General features: G+C 42.9%; 1 pseudogene; it reads left to right on the top strand.

Moving 5' to 3' along the window:
- Window positions 1-391: 391 nt before the first annotated feature.
- On the top strand, window positions 392-3,001 carry LOC108396923 (protein PHTF1 pseudogene; annotated as a pseudogene).
- The last annotated feature ends 13,702 nt before the right edge of the window (window positions 3,002-16,703 follow it).

The following is a 16,703-nucleotide window of genomic DNA, read 5'->3' on the forward strand; positions in this document are numbered from 1 at the left end:
GGATGCGCCCGCCGCCCCCAAGCATCTTCCTCCGGGTCTTGAGGCCTTTGCACCTGACTTTTCCAGTCGGGCAAAAGCCTTTTGCCATTGCCGTGGTGACCAGTGGCCTAGCAAGGACTCCCTTCACTTTTTATCCCCTTCCTTTCCAAGTTCATTCTTTTACTTGTTTTGGGTCAGTCTCTGGTGACCCTGTAGGTCGGGTGTGGAGGTCACCAGGTCTACCCTCCTCTGGGCGCTAAGCGGCCAGTTGCTTCTAAGGCTGGGATGGCTTCCGTGGTCTCTATGGTAACTGCCCTGCTGGCATCTCCCCATCTGGGAGAAGATGTGGCCTGCCAGGCGCGTCGCCTCGACCCTGGCCTTACAGCTTGGCTGGGGCCACTGAGGAGGAAGGTCCCGGCCACCAGGCTGAGGGGCACCAGGCACCAGTGAAATCCCATTCTCTGGCTGGAGACACAGATGGCCTCAAATGAGAGAGATGCTATATCACGGTACCAAAAGAAGATTGGAGCATATGATCAGCAGATACAGGAAAAGTCAATCGAAAAGACTCAGATTAAGGGCTTCAAAAACAAACCAAAAAAGATGGGTCACATAAAGCCAGACTTAATTGATGTTGACTTAATCAGAGGCTCAACATTTGCCAAAGCCAAGCCTGAAATCCCATGAACATCTCTGACTCAGAAGGGGCTTGTTCGAGTCGTTTTTTCCCATTGTTCAGCAGTTGGTGGATTCAGGTTACCTCTTTAAGAATCTTTGTTTGGCTGCTACTGCTTTACCTCATGCAAGTAATAGTGCTCGTGTTATATTTTATGATGCCTATTGTGAATGTAAGTGAAGTACTTGGACCCTTGTGCCTTGTGTTACTCATGGGAACTGTCCGCTGTCAAATTGTGTCTACTAGGATAACAAAGCCATCAGGAAACAATGGAAATCAGAGAAGAAGAAAATTACGGAAAACTGTAAATGTTGATGCGAGCCGAGAAAATGGAAGTAATGCCTCTAATAAAATCAGAGGAGTAGAAACTTTGGAATCTGCACCCTTCATTGGTGGTTTTTGGTGGACTCTTTTTGGCAACAGGACTAAAAGAGAAAAATTAATAAGCAACAAAGGGACTGAAACTGACAATGACTCAAGTTGTCTGCATCCTGTGACTAAGAAGAGGCAGTGCCAACCAGAGATTAGAATGTGGCAAACAAGAGAGAAAGAAAAATTTTCAAATGGAGAGAAGTGCTGGAGGGAGGCTGTTAGGCATTTGGGTAATGGGATTTCAGACGATCTGTCAAGTGAGGAAGATGGCGAAGCCCAGACACAGATGATGACACTGCATAGGAGTGTGGAAGGGGCCTCAAGTGACAATGGTTGTGAAGTTAAAACTAGAAAGTCAATACTGTCAAGGCACCTAAACACTCAGGTAAAGAAGACCTCTACTAAATGGTGTCATATTGTGCGAGATTCGAATAGTCTGGCTGAATCAGAGTTTGAATCTGCAGACTTTGGTCAGGGTTCTAGGTCTGGTGTGAGTGGCAGCTCTCGAAGCCTCAACATGTCGAGAAGAGACTCAGAAAGCACCCGTCACAACTCAGAGACCGAGAATATGTTATAGGATGACCTACTGCATGGCCCAGAGTGCCAGTCATCTGTCAGCAGTGATAGTGAGGGGGCGCATGTGAATACCCTCCACTCAGGAACCAAATGTGACCCCAAAGAGGATGTTTTTCAGCAGAACCATTTATTCTGGCTTCAGAACTCAAGTCCCACCTCCGATCGAGTTAGTGCAATAATCTGGGAAGGGAGTGAGCGCAAAAAGATAGATATGTCTGTGTTGGAAATAAGTGGCATCATCATGAGCAGGGTAAATGCATATCAGCAAGGAGTAGGTTATCAGATGCTGGGAAATGTCATCACCATTGGATTAGCATTTTTTCCTTTTTTACATCTACTTTTCTGAGAGAAGAGCCTTGACCAGCTAAAGTCCATTCCAGCTAAGGAGATCTTGACTCTCTTTCGTAGGGCACCACCTGTTACACCTATTATTATTTTGTCTCTAATTAATTTTTTTGAAAGATTGTGTCTTACTTGGATAATTTTTTTTCATGATGTATGTGGCAGAGAGAACATATAAACAGAGATTTTTATTTGCAAAACTCTTCAGCCATATTACTTCTGCCAGGAAAGCTAGGAAATATGAAATACCTCATTTCAGACTTTAAAAAGTAGAGAATATTAAGATATGGTTACCACTGCGTTCCTTTCTTAAGAGACGGGATCCACAGCATTCAGTTGATGTGGTTGTATCTTCAGTCTTCTTACTGACACTTTCGATTGCTTTCATTTGTTGTGCCCAGGTTCTCCAAGGACATAAAACTTTCCTGAATGATGCTTACAATTGGGAGTTTTTAATCTGGGAAACAGCTTTACTACTTTTCTTACTGCGCCTGGCCTCACTGGGGTCTGAAACCAATAAGAAATACAGCAATGTTTCAATATTACTTACTGAACAGATTAATTTATATCTTAAGATGGAAAAAAGCCAAATAAGAAAGAACAGCTTACTCTAGTAAATAATGTCTTAAAACTGTCTACCAAGTTGTTGAAAGAGTGGACACACCATTTAGACTCTATGGACTGACAATGAATCCCTTAATCTACAATATCACACAAGTGGTTATCCTTTCTGCTGTCTCAGGTGTTATAAGTGATCTTCTAGGATTTAATATAAGACTGTGGAAAATTAAATCATGAGCTGAGTCATGTGCCTGGAGCCTGTCCCCTTGCTGGCATCACTACTGACCCATTAAGGAGAGAGATGACTGCAGAAACCATGAGATACCCACCTGCCTGTTCACACACAGAGGTGCCCTCAGCTCGGCCTAACCTAACAAATGGTGTTTTCAGAGGGACAAATCCTTTTCCAACTGGGAATGCATGCTAAAACTTGTATTTTCATGGTTTTCAAACAATACATGAATAGTCAGGAGACTAAAGACTGTTATGGTAACATAGGGACAGTTTTCTACATTAGGAACTTTATTGTGGGCATTTCAGTGCTGCAAAAGTTATGTTTACTGTAAGTATTCTTTTGGGTTACTATGGTAGATGCCTGAAGCATGAAGCAAATATCCTTCATGGGAAATATGCAAATTCAATACTTTTCTATTACAGTCTATGGAATTGGAAATTTCTCTAGTAAAAGGAGGTCAAATTTAAACTATTTTAGGTTGAACCCAAATAAATAACTACTGGGAAAAAAAACACAGAAAGTAACAAGAGACAAAGAAGGACATTACATAATGATAAAGGGGGCAATCCAACAAGAAGACATAACCATTATAAATATCTATGCTCCCACACAGGAGCACTCACATATGTGAGACAAATAATAACAGAATTAAAAGGGGAAATAGAATACAATACATTCATTCTAGGAGACTTCAACACTCCACTCACTCTGAAGGACAGATCAACCAGACAGAAGATAAGTAAGGACACAGAGGCACTGAACAACACAATTGAACAGATGGACCTAACAGACATCTACAGAACTCTACACCCAAAAGCAAGAATACACATTCTTCTCAAGTGCACATGGTACATTTTCAAGAATAGATCATATACTAGGCCACAAAAAGAGCTTCAGTAAATTCAAAAATATTGAAATTGTACCAACCATTTTCTCATATCACAAAGCTATGAAACTAGAAATAAATTACACAAAGAAAATGAAAAATCCCACAAACACATGGAGGCTTCACAACATGCTCCTAAATAACCAATGGATCAATGACCAAATAAAAACAGAAATCAAACAATATATGGAAACAAATGACAACAATAATTCAACACCTCAAAATCTATGGGATGAAGCCAAGGCTGTACTAAGAGGAAAGTATATTGCAATGCAGGCCTACCTCAAGAAAGAAGAACAATCCCATTATAGCAGTCTAAACTCACAATTAATGAAACTAGAAAAAGAACAACAAATGAGGCCCAAAGTCAGTAGAAGGAGGGACATAATAAAGATTAGAGCAGATAAAAAATAAAATTGAGAAGAATAAAACAATAGAAAGAATCAATGAAAGCAAGAGCAGAAATAACAAAGAAATAAATAAACAAAATAGATAAATCCCTAGCCAGACTTATCAAGAAAAAAGAGTCTCTACACACATAAACAGAATCAGAAATGAGAAAGGAAAAATAACTACAGACACCACAGAAATACAAATAATTATTAGAGAATACTATGAAAAATTATATGCTAACAAACTGGATAACCTAGAAGAAATAGACAACTTTCTAGAAAAATTCAACCTTCCAAGGCTGACCAAGAAAGAAACAGAAAATCTAAACAGACCAATTACCAGCAATGAAATTGAACTGATAACCAAAAACCTACCCAAGAACAAAACTCCTGGACCAGATGGCTTCACCGCTGAATTTTATCAAACATTTAGTGAAGACCTAATACCCATCCTCCTTAAAGTTTTCCAAAAAATAGAAGAGGAGGGAATACTTCCAAACTCATTCTATGAGGCCAGCATCACTCTAATACCAAAACCGGGTAAAGACACCACAAAAAAAGAAAATTACAGACCAATATCCCTGAGAACATAGATGCAAAAATACTCAACAAAACATTAGCAAACTGAATTTAAAAATACATCAAAAAGATCATCCATCATGATCAAATTGGATTTATGCCAGGGATGCAAAGATAATACAACATTCAAAAATCTATCAACATCATCCACCACATCAACAAAGAGGACAGAAACCACATAATCATCTCCATAGATGCTGAAAAAGTATTTCACAAAATTCAACATCCATTCATGATAAAAACCCTAAAAAAAATGGTTATAGAGGGCAAGTACCTCAACATAATAAAGGCCATACATAACAAACCCACAGCCAACATTATAATTAACAGCGAGAAGCTGAAAGCTTTTCCTTTAAGATCAGGAACGAGACAAGGATGCCCACTTTCCCCACATCTATTCAACATAGTACTGGAGGTCCTAGCCATGGCAATCAGACAACACAAAGAAATAAAAGGCATCCAGATTGGCAAGGAAGAAGTCAAACTGTCCCTGTTTGAAGATGACATGATATTGTACATAAAAAACCCTAAAGACTCCACTCCAAAACTAGTAGATCTAATATCTGAATTCAGCCAAGTTGAAGGACACAAAATCAATACACAGAAATCTGTGGCATTCCTATATACTAACAATGAACTAGCAGAGAGAGAAATCAGGAAAACAATTCCATTCACAATTGCATCAAAAAGAATAAAATACCTAGGAATAAACCTAACTAAGGAAGTGAAAGACCTATACTCTGAAAACTACAAGACACTCATGAGAGAGATTAAAGAAGATACCAATAAATGGATACACATCCCATGCTCATGGATAGAAAGAAGTAATATTGTCAAAATGGCCATCCTGCCTAAAGCAATCTACAGATTCAATGCAATCCCTATCAAATTACCAACAGCATTTTCCAATGAATTAGAGCAAATAGTTCTAAAATTCATATGGAACCACAAAAGACCTTGAATAGCCAAAGCAATTCTGAAAAGGAAGAATAAAGCAGGGTGAATTATGCTCCCCAACTTCAAGCTCTACTACAAAGCCACAGTAATCAAGACAATTTGGTATACTGTCACAAGAACAGACCCATAGACCAATGGAACAGACTAGAGAGCCCTGATATAAACCCACTATATATGGTCAATTAATATATGATAAAGGAGCCATGGACATACAATGGGGAAATGACAGCCTCTTCAACAGCTGGTGTTGACAAAACTGGACAGCTACATGCAAGAGAATGAAACTGGATTATTGTTTAACCCCATACACAAAAGTAAACTCAAAATGGATTAAAGACTTGAATGTAAATCATGAAACAATAAAACTCTTAGAAGACAACATAGGCCAACATCTGCTGAATATAAGCATGAGCAACTTCTTCCTGAACCCATCTCCTCGAGAAAGGGAAACAAAAGCAAAAATGAACTCATGCGACTACATCAAACTAAAAACTTTTTGTATGGCAAAGGACATCATCAACAAATCAAAAAGGCGTCCTACAGTATGGGAGAATATATTTGTAAATAACATATCTGACAAGGGGTTAACATCCAAAATATATAAAGAACTTAGACACCTCAACACCCAAAAAGCAAATAACCCAATTAATAAATGGGCAGAGGATATGAAGAGACAGTTCTCCAAAGAAGAAATTCAGGTGGCTAACAGACACATGAGAAGATGCTCCACATGCAAATAAAAACCACAATGAGGTATCACCTCACACCAGTAAGGATGGCCAGCATCGAAAAGACTAAGAACAACAAGTGCTGGCAAGGATGTGGAGAAAGGGGAACCCGCCTACACTGCTGGTGGGAATGTAAGCTAGCTCAACCATTGTGGAAAGCAATACGGAGGTTCCTCAAAAAACTAAAAATAGAAATATCGTTTGACCCCAGAATCCCACTCCTTAAAATATACCCAAAGAATACAACTTCTCAGATTCAAAAAGACATATGCACCCCTATGTTTATTGCAGCACTTTTTACAATAGCCAAGATATGGAAGCAACCTAAGTTTCCATCTGTAGATGAATGGATAAAGAAGATGTGGTACATATACACAGTGGAATACTATTCAGCCATAAGAAAGAAACAAATCCTACCATTTGCAACAACATGGATGGAGCTGGAGGACATTATGCTCAGTGAAATAAGCCAGGTGGAGAAAGACAAATGCCAAATGATTTCCCTCATTTGTGGAGTATAACAATGAGGCAAAACTGAAGGAACAAAATGGCAGCAGACTCAGAGACTCCAAGACTGAACTAGTGGTTACCAAAGAGGAGGGCTGTGGGAGGGCAGGTGGGGAGGGAGGGAAAAGGGGACTGAGGGGTATTATGTTTAGTACACATGGTGTGGGGGATCCTGGGGAGAGCAGTGTATCACAGAGAAGGGACATAGTGGATCTCTGGCAACTTACTGTACTGATGGACGGTGACTGCGTTGGGGAATGGGGGGGACTTGATAATATGGGTAAATGTAGTAACCACATTGTTTTTTCATGTGAAACCTTCATAAGAGTGTATATCAATCATACCTTAATAAAAAAAATTTTTTTAAGTCTTGAGAGGGTGATGTGGAAAGTTGGCAATAACATGAAGACACGGGCTGGCAGGTGGACTCAGAGCTCATGCAATATGCTGATGTACCAGCAGTCCCAGTGGAACCGTGTGGGAACAGGACTCCAAAGGCTTTTCACCAATTTTTCTCATTGCAAAAATGAGCAAATCAATTCCCAAGCAGTAATTCTTTGCCTGGTCAGATTAGCCAGTCAGGGAGTGAGCTGAGTCTGGAGGGCTTACACCCCAGTGTTGAATGTAAATAGTTCACAGCTGTTCTTCACCATATTGAGAGAGAATGTAGGGACAAGTTAAATTGTTAGAGAGATGAGTGAGACAAAGGGGAGGCCTTTCTAACTGCAGGTGCCAGCCCCAGACTGCCCAGGCTGCTCCAGATGCCAGCTCCTGACTGCCCAGGCTGCTGAAGCTGTTCACTGTCTTGCCCTCCTGCCTGTTTTTGCTACATTCCTGCATTGGCACTGCCTGGCAGAAGTCCCCAGGGGAAATACCTGCTCCTTGCCGTCCCCTTTGGCTCTCTACAGAATAAAATGAGGCAAATCTATTAAAACAGCCAGTCGGATTTAGAACTCTAGAAGAGTGGTTCTTAACTGGGGTGATTTTAAGTGCTTGTCTCCCACCCCAGGGGACTTTGGACAAAGTCTGGAGACATTTCTGGATTTCACACCAGGGGAGGGGCATGGTGCTACACATCCTAGAATGATCAGGACAGGACGGCCCCTTCAAAAAATTATCCTGTCCCAGATTGCAATAATATCACAGGTGGAGAATCCCTGCACCAGAGTGATATTCCTGAACAAAATTTAAATTCCTGTGGTGGCTTTTCTGCTACGTGGAATACAATGAAAATTCTTACTCTGCCAAGGACATGGGCAGCTTGAAGGACCCTTCCCATTCTTCTACCTTCTCCTCCCTCCCCCACTATCTGAAGGTGCCCAAAGAGGCCTGATATAGAGGATTTTATATTGTTATTGATGATAACAAGTCATGACAACATCTCGAGACAGATACATGTACATGAGACTAATTCAATCTCTAAGTCTACAGTTGAAGGATGCAAGACATCTCCCCAGTGTGGACATGTACAGACAACTCCTTCAAGAGAGTTTTTAGTAAAAGGAAGTCAGTTAAATGGAACTATAGGCATAGAGAAGCATGGGTTTAAAACTACATTAAAAGATAATAATTTTTAAAAATTAAAATTGTATAATCAATCTTCCCATGTTTTCTTCCATCTGCTACTTCTATAGCTTCTCTTCTTCCTTTATAAATTACAACCCCTAAGTAGAATTCGTGCCTCATATCGAAATTACCGAGTATCATAATTCTTCCAAGTGGTAAAGGTACCTCAAGACAAATGCTGGGCATAGAAGCCACAGGGCATAAATCTGCAAAAAATTAAAAAGCTAACCTTTTCAAACAATATTGCTTCTCTCTCACTTGCCGACTTTACATTTCCCTGTATGGCCGAGGAAGATGACTGGTTAGCCAGAGACGGGTAAGATTCCTCAAGGGAGGAACAACCTAAGACAGGCACAGTCGCAGGGAGGCCATCAGGTGAAAAATTGGGGATCAACAGAGATGAGGCTTAGAACCTCACCCCCCCTGTTTTGAGAGAAATCTTCTGCATCCGTGGATGTTTTGTTGCCCTTGTCTAGCTTGGATTAATACTTAGTCTACAGGCACACACCTGATCATCTACATTTGCCCTCTTACAGCACTAAACTATATTTTCTACCTTTATCTTGCATCTACCTACCACTTCAGCATTTTATTAAAATAATAATAATAATAATAATAATAATAATAATAATAATAATAAGGGAGAAATGTGGGATTCACATATAAATCAAGTATAAAAACCAAACAAATAATCATAATCGACCTGATTATTTATAGTTCATGATGCGTGATCAAAACCGAAAGTTTCTGTGATGACTGCCCTTGCTGTTCACCATGTAAGAACTTATTCACTATGTAAGAACTTGTTCACCATGTAAAAACTTGTTCGTTATGCTTCAGAAGATTGGAGACTGTTGAGAATTAGGCTTGGGGTTGATTAATGGTTGTGCATTGAGTCCCCTATACAGAATTTTATTGTTGTTAACAACCATATGATCAATAAATATGAGAGATTCCCTCTCAAAAAAAAAATTTAAATTGTATCTGAAAGAATATAAAATGAACATGTTTCCAAGATTAAATCCATTAATTAGTGAAGGATTCAGTAAGATGTTATCACTGGTTCCCAAGAAAATTCAAACTACCACAGCATATTTAGAGAGCTGAATCAGGAATGCTGAAATTAATTTACAAATAGATGCAAAACTAGCTTTTTTCCATGGAGAAAAAAGAAAATTGGTTGTCTTTCCACAAGACAGAATTTGTGTGTCTATGGGTAGCTATGATATTCTTTGCTATCAGTTATCTATGACTTACCATTACAGGATAGCTCAAAGACCCTGAAGGTGCACAGCCCCTGAGAAACAGCAAACGGGGAGGGTGTGTTTAGACAAACCCTTCTTTTTCAAAGAGACTCAGTAAACTTTTGTTTTATTTCAGACTTTTACAATCTCCCCTACGGAAGTTTTTGTGGTTGTCATTTATGGAGAGAGATTATAATATATTCTATGGTGTGGGAAATTTGGTGGTTCAGGAGGGAGAGTGGAGGATTGCAAAAACGAGTTTCTGAATACAAGAGATGGACAAGAGGTCGGAGAAACAAGCTGCAAGGCTGGCCTTCCATAGGAGCAGGAAACCCTTACAAGTGCAGAAGGAGAGAAGGGAGGGCATGTGAGTTAGAGGCAGGCCACCGGTACACATGGTGGTGAGAAGGAGAGGTAATTCCCCTCCAATATCATCTACTTTCTCAGGGAAGTAAGTGAGGAAACAAAAGGCTGAGGGTGAGTGGGGAGAGGCAGTGATGGATATCTAGCAACAAGAGATGTTAAGTGGTAATTCTTATGATATTGAGAAGGAGCAGTTAGATGGGTGGATGGACATTGGTAGAGGCCAACTGGGATGTGTGTGACTTACTCTACAACATGATTAGAATTATTAGCAGAGGGATAGACACATAAACAATGATACAGAACAGAAACCCCAGAAACAAACCAACACAAACAAATATGCCTGACTGATTTTCTTTACAAAGGCACAAAAGCAGTTCAATGGAGGAAAGACAGCCCTTTCAGTAAACACAACTAGAAAAAGTAAACCTCAGCCTAAGTCTCACACCTTATATAAATAATGGCTCAAACTGGATCATGAACTTACAAGTAAAAGTGAGACTATAAAATTTTATTTAAAAAACAACATAGAAGAACAGTTTAGGGTTAAAACCAGGCAGAGTTTTAAAAATTTGACACTAAGAATGATTCACAACAGGAACATTTGATAAATTGGACTTCATCAAAATTAAGAACTTTGCTCCATGAAAGACCTTTTTAAAAGGATGAAAAGACAAGGTACAAACTGGAAGAGAATATTTGAGATCTACATCTCCAGCGAAGCACTAGTATCTCAAGTACATAAAGAGCTTTTAGATTCAACAATTAAAACATCAAATAACTAAATTAGAAAATGGGCAAAAGATGTGAACAGACATTTCACCAAAGAGAATAAACAGATGATAAAGCAATGCATGGGAAGCTGCCCACCACTGTCTGTCTAGGAGCTGTGGCTTAGGATGGTGGTGAAGGGCTACTGCACTTTTATCAGAGTGGCCCAAATAAAACAGTGACAACACCCAGTGCTGGTAACGATGCAGAGAAACTGGTTATCTATACATGACTGGTGGAAATGTGACATGGTAGGATCTCTCCAGAAAACTGTTTAGTAGTTTCTTAAAAGTTAAAACATGCACCTACCATAGGATCCGGGAGTTACACCCTTGACATCTACCTGAGAAACAGAGACACGTTCAAACAAGAACCGCACATGGGTGTTTACGGCAGCTTTATTCATGATGGCCCTCAAACAGGAATGACCCAGGTGCCCTTCAATAGGTGCAGGGTTAGACAATCTGTGGCATTGACACCCATGGGGTCGGGAGTGTGAAGGACACACAACATTTTGGGAGAATCTACAGAGAATGATGCTGAGTGAAAAAATCCAGCCTCAAAAGGCCACACACTTCATGGTTCAACTTACATAACTTATATCATATCCTGGAAATGCCAAATTCAAGGAAATAAAGAACAGAGTAGTGGTTTGCAGGCATTAAGGAAGTGGTGGGAATTGGAGGGATGTGGGTATGGCTGTTGTGAAGGCAACGAGAGGGATCCTGGGATGGAGTCCAGGATCTCTGTGTCTTGACTGTACATGTCAATATCCTGGGTGCACTACTGTACATTTTACAAGGAGTTCCCTTTGGGGGAAACTGGCTGAAGTGTGCAGGGTATCTTTCTGCATTACTTCTTACAACTGCATCTGAACCTATAATTATCTCCAAATAAAAACATTTAATTAAAACAAATGTGACCAGTGAGCAGTGATATGGGCTGTGTGCCAGCTGTTGGTCCTCAGAAGGGGCATGGATAGGAAAGAGCCAGGTTTAACGGGACTGGGTTGGGCTTTTCCAGGTGAGAGCAATAAGGGGAAATGAGGACATGTGCAGGGAGCAGAGGTAAGGGCAGGCCTGGGATCATGACAGAGGAGCAGGGATGCAAGGGCAGGCACAGTGACCAGTAGTACGGAAATGGAGAGGTAGCCCACTGAATCCCATTGTTTGAAGCATGGTAGCAAAGCAAATGAGCTGGAAAGAAAGAGAGGTTTGGTCCGGGCCAGTGGGGACAGGGTCAGCATCAGAGGATGAAGGGGGATGCTATGCGGGGATGGTGACAGCAGAGCAGGTGACACATGTCCTTCGCTGTTCCTGCTGCTGCCTCTGGGCCATGCTTCCTGCTTCACGCCTGGGGTTGTGTAGATGTCAGAGAGCCCAACAGAGGAAACGGGAGGGCCTCTCTCCCAAGGTCTTTCTGAGGTGTGACCACAGTACATACGCAGAAGTAGTTGTCATTCTCTAGTTTATAATTTCTACAAATCTAAGCAATCTTTCAGAGTCCCATAGAGGCAGGCAAGTTGAGAGGGTGAGGTACCCAGCCACGCCCCCACTTCATGGCCCTGCCTGGTTCACAGAGTCAACTGCTGGCTGGACGTCTGAAGGGTGCACGGGCTTCTTCGAAACCCTGCCTGTGGTGTGCTTCGCAGGCAGGAGAGTCAGCTGTCTCACTTTGCACTTTCTGCTCACCCTGGAGGCTCAAATGCTCCCCCACCCCCACCGCAGCTCCAAAAGGGGATGGAGGAGAACAGGCCCCACACTGTGCACTCATTACTTCTCAACCTGCTGTGAGGCTCTGTGTCACAAGGGGAACAGGGATGAGATTAGAATCGCCTCTCCAGCTAACAGTGTCCTCATGTTTAAAGCAGCCTACTTTGGGTAAACAGCCTCTTTTTGGTTAAACCAATGGTTTGCAGGCTTAGAGAGCATGAGCCCTCTTGAGGGCTGGTCAAAACCCAGGGACAGATTCAGGCCCATGAATTTCTGGGCTGGAGCCTTGGAATTTGCTTCCCCATAGTGCTGACCCTTTGAGAGCTGTGGGGTTACACAGTTCATTTAAACTCCTGGCAAGGCTTTTCCGCCCTCTCTCAGAGGATATTCTGTCCCTCCATCCATGGTGGCACCTGGGCACAGCAGGAACACCTGTCAGGCTGGACTCTGAAGGTCCTGAGTGGGGCTTCTGACACCCACCGCCTGGCCGGCCTTTTGCACCCTTCTCTGTCTCCCTCTTCCCCTTCTCTCCCTCTCTCTCTGTCTCTGTCTGTGTGTGTGTGCCAGTTTGCCTGTTCCTCTGTGTCTCTCTGTCTCTCTACCTGTCTCTGTAGGTGTTTGTCAGTCTGTGGATACCTGTATGTCTCTGTGGGCATCTCTCTGTCTGTGGATATCTGTCTCTCTGTGAGTGTCTGTCTCTGTGTGTGTGTCTCTGTCTGTCTCTGCAGGTGTCTGTCTCTCTGTCTCTGTGAGTGTCTGTCTCTGACTTTGTGGGTATATCTCCCTGTCTCTGTGTCCATCTCTCTGTGTCACCCATCCCCCCTCCCCTTGGGAATGCTCCTCTGGAAATTGGGTGTGTCTCCCCCTTTCTCCTTTGCTATCCGAGGAGCTGGGAGCTTCCTCTCATCCCTGTGCAGCTGGTTCCAGAACACAGGTTCTGACCCCCATGTTTGTCTGAGGGGATGGGAAGCAAGCTCCAGGCACATTAAAGAGGCCCATACATCCATGTTCAGAAGTATCGCTTCTGTTCTGCTATTCTCTTCCGGCTCCCTTACCCTGCACCCCCTCAGAGAAGAGCCTTGTGTGGTTCTGAGAGGCTGAGCTCCCAGGACAGGAGCCAGGATGGCACCTCTGCTGGGGCCTCATCTGACACGTCTCCTCACCTCATGGGCTGGCCATGAGGACTCAGGGGACCCTGCACTGGGTGAGGGGTAAGTGTGCCCTCAGTGCTGAGACATCAGGTCCTGAGCAGGCAGAGCCCTGTTCCTGGGCACCGTGACAGCTGTCAGAATTTCTCAAACAGAGCCTCAGGCTCTGGGATGTGTTTGTACAGAACACACCTTGGGGCAGTGGCCACCGTGTGTACTGTTCATCTGTGTTGTGGCAATGGGACTCCTTCTTGGATTAGAAGTCATAGTTTTATTTTGCAGTCACAAACTGAAAGACATTTTCGTGAACTAAGACGCTAGCTTACCTTTTTTCAATGTAAATTGTTTAGTATATTTAAAAGATTTTGTTACATTTTGAAAAATGACCATAATTATAGCCACAGTCCCTGCTGTGAGAATACTCAGTGAAGGGGGAGAAGTCTTCAAAAAATTAATTTTAAAAAATCTGCTTGTCACACCTGCTATGAAACCAGCCATCATTCCACTGCATGTTTCTGTCCCCCATAAACTGGCAGAGGCTCTTGGACAGGAATAAGAGGCCTACAGCAGCATCGGGAGACATGGAAAAAAGTCTGTTCTGACCCACTGTCACTTTTATTTGTGAAGGTTTCTTGATGGACTGAAAAATCTTGGAATGGGGGCACCCCTGCCAATCCCAGGTCACTGCAGACCATGCGTGGATGGGGACGCCTTAGACATCCAAGAGCCAGCCCCCAATGACACGCTTCATAATTAAAGACATTTAGCTCTGTTGGGTGGGCAAGAATATGTCTCACTTTTACAGTAGAAAAAATTTGACACAGGGTGACCAATGTTTGGGCAGTTGCCTGGGATCCTTAGGATGTTTTCTTTCTTTCCTTTGAAGGATACGTTTTGGCACAAGAGCGTCCCTCCTCCTCTGCAGCTCTGAGCCTTTCCTCTGTCAGCCCTGCTGCACACTGGGTCATCTGGTGCACATGCTGGTGTCTGAGAACTTCCCCTTCTCTTCAGCCAGACAGCCCACCTGCCCTCCACAGTCCATCCTCCTTGTCCTGCTATGTCTCCAGCCCCAGGTCCTGGCCTTCCACCATCCTCGTCATATAAGGCAGCCTTTCTCTTTGATCTGAAGGTCCACCTTCGCTGTCAGCATTTCTTGAACCTTTTATAAATTCCTTTTCTTAGTCATCTCCAGTCGTGTCTTGTTGTTTATATGTTGATCCCACCCAGCTGACCTGGCACCTCCAGGTGCAAGCACCCTGGTTTATATATTGCTCCTGCACCTGAAGGTTTGGGGATTCTGGACTTCTCTCTTCACTGGGCTTTGTTAAAAGGGGCTACAAAGAAACCTTAAAGGTTCTTCTATCTTCTCTCCTGAGTCTCCTGATGCTGTTTTTCCAGTTATGCCAAATATGTTTGAAAGAAGGTCGTGTTTAGGACCCTGAAAATACTCAACAGCAGATTCCATAAAGTCCTATTCATTCTCCTGCCCCTGGCCCCTGGTCCTCTGTCCTCTTAGTGGACCTGGCATTGGAGTTCTGGAGCTGCACAGGGTCCCTCCCTGACCTCTTCCTGGACAGATGGCCCCAGCCCACATGCTCTCCCCAGGCCCCCAGGAGCACACCAAGGTGCTCAGAGGCACGAATAGGTCTTTGCAGAGCTCTACGTGGACATCCGGAATATTCTCAGGGGAACGTTCCTTTCATAACCTCCTCTTCCTACTCTTCTTGCTTCTTTGCCAAGAAGACCTTTGCAAAGAAGCCTTCTTGCTTCTTTGCCAACCTAAGCTGCTCTGTATGTTGGAAACCATGTCCCCCAGGTCTTGCTTCAGGTCGCCATTGTCTATGTGTTCTCAGCTCCTGGCTCTGCCCGTGAAGTCAGCCACATGCTCCTGCCAGGATCTCTGGGCTCTTCCCAGAACAGGGCATTTCTTCAGAAGCCTGGGCTCTCCTCTTATGTTTGTACATTTACCACCTGCTGTGCATACTTGGCCATATTTCTCTCTCTCTCTCTCTCTCTCTCTCTCTCTCTTTCTCTCTCTCTCTCTCTCTCTCTTGTTGTACAGCCTCAAGAACCCCAGATTTCTTTAGAATGCTTCCTTTTATCTTTCTCACATAATCAGCTTGTTAGTACATCTTTTTCTGCCTTAAGGGCTCCATCAAATTATCCAGACTGGATTTCAGAGTGTTTCTCTCCTCCTCTGCTGTGTTGGTTTGGGGGAAGTTGATCTGTTTCTCACCTCATCATTTCTTGTAAGTTGTGGCAGAATCCTGTAAGGGGTTTTTGTTTCCTAATTAGACATTATCTAATTGGAACTATCCACATAGGTGTCTTTCAGAAAGTGGGTAGAATTCTTTCTCTTGAGTCTCTTTGGATGAACTACATTCCAGCTTCAAGGAGGACAGCATCATGTCTGCAGAACAAAGGGATGCACACAGATCATGCACCTCCTTTTGCACAGAGCACTCCATGTTTGGGGATTCCCGTTCCTCCACTGTGGCAGATTTTTGCTCTCATCTGCAATCCTCAGAGCAACCAGTCCTGCCCCAGGTCCACTTCCCTGGGATTCCTACTGTAGCTTCCCCATGTGCATTACTTGATCCTTACAGAATTGAATAATTGTGTTGGACTGAGAAGAGAGAGAGCCTTTTCTTTGGTAACTCTTTCTGCCAGAGACTTCTTTTCCTGTTCATCAGGTTTCTTGAAGAATAACATTGCCTCTCAAGCCTTCTCTTGCCTCTGGTCAGCAAGCTTGCTGGCTGTGAGTGCTGGCCTAGGCCTGGTGCTCTTTGAGCCTCTTCACTTGAGCTTGCAGGTGGTGCACAAATCCCCAGGTGTCCTTGTTTAGCACCACCTTGTTTTGAATCAGCTTGCAACAAAATGAAACCAAGAGAGTCCCCACTACACCTGGATCTGGGATAAGCATTTGTAGTTACAATAGTTTGGGTATTTTTGAAATAATAAATTTCACTCTCTCCATCCCCTATAAATCCCTAGGTGACAAGAGCACCGGGAGCATCTCTTGTTCTACTATGTGGCCCTGAACCCCATTCCTGACACAGGGTGCCCCAAGCTCCTGTAAATCCCTAGGTGACAAGAGCACTAGGAGCAT

This window comes from Manis javanica, chromosome 5, assembly GCF_040802235.1.
Source record: "Manis javanica isolate MJ-LG chromosome 5, MJ_LKY, whole genome shotgun sequence".
Classification (NCBI taxonomy): Eukaryota; Metazoa; Chordata; class Mammalia; order Pholidota; family Manidae; genus Manis; species Manis javanica.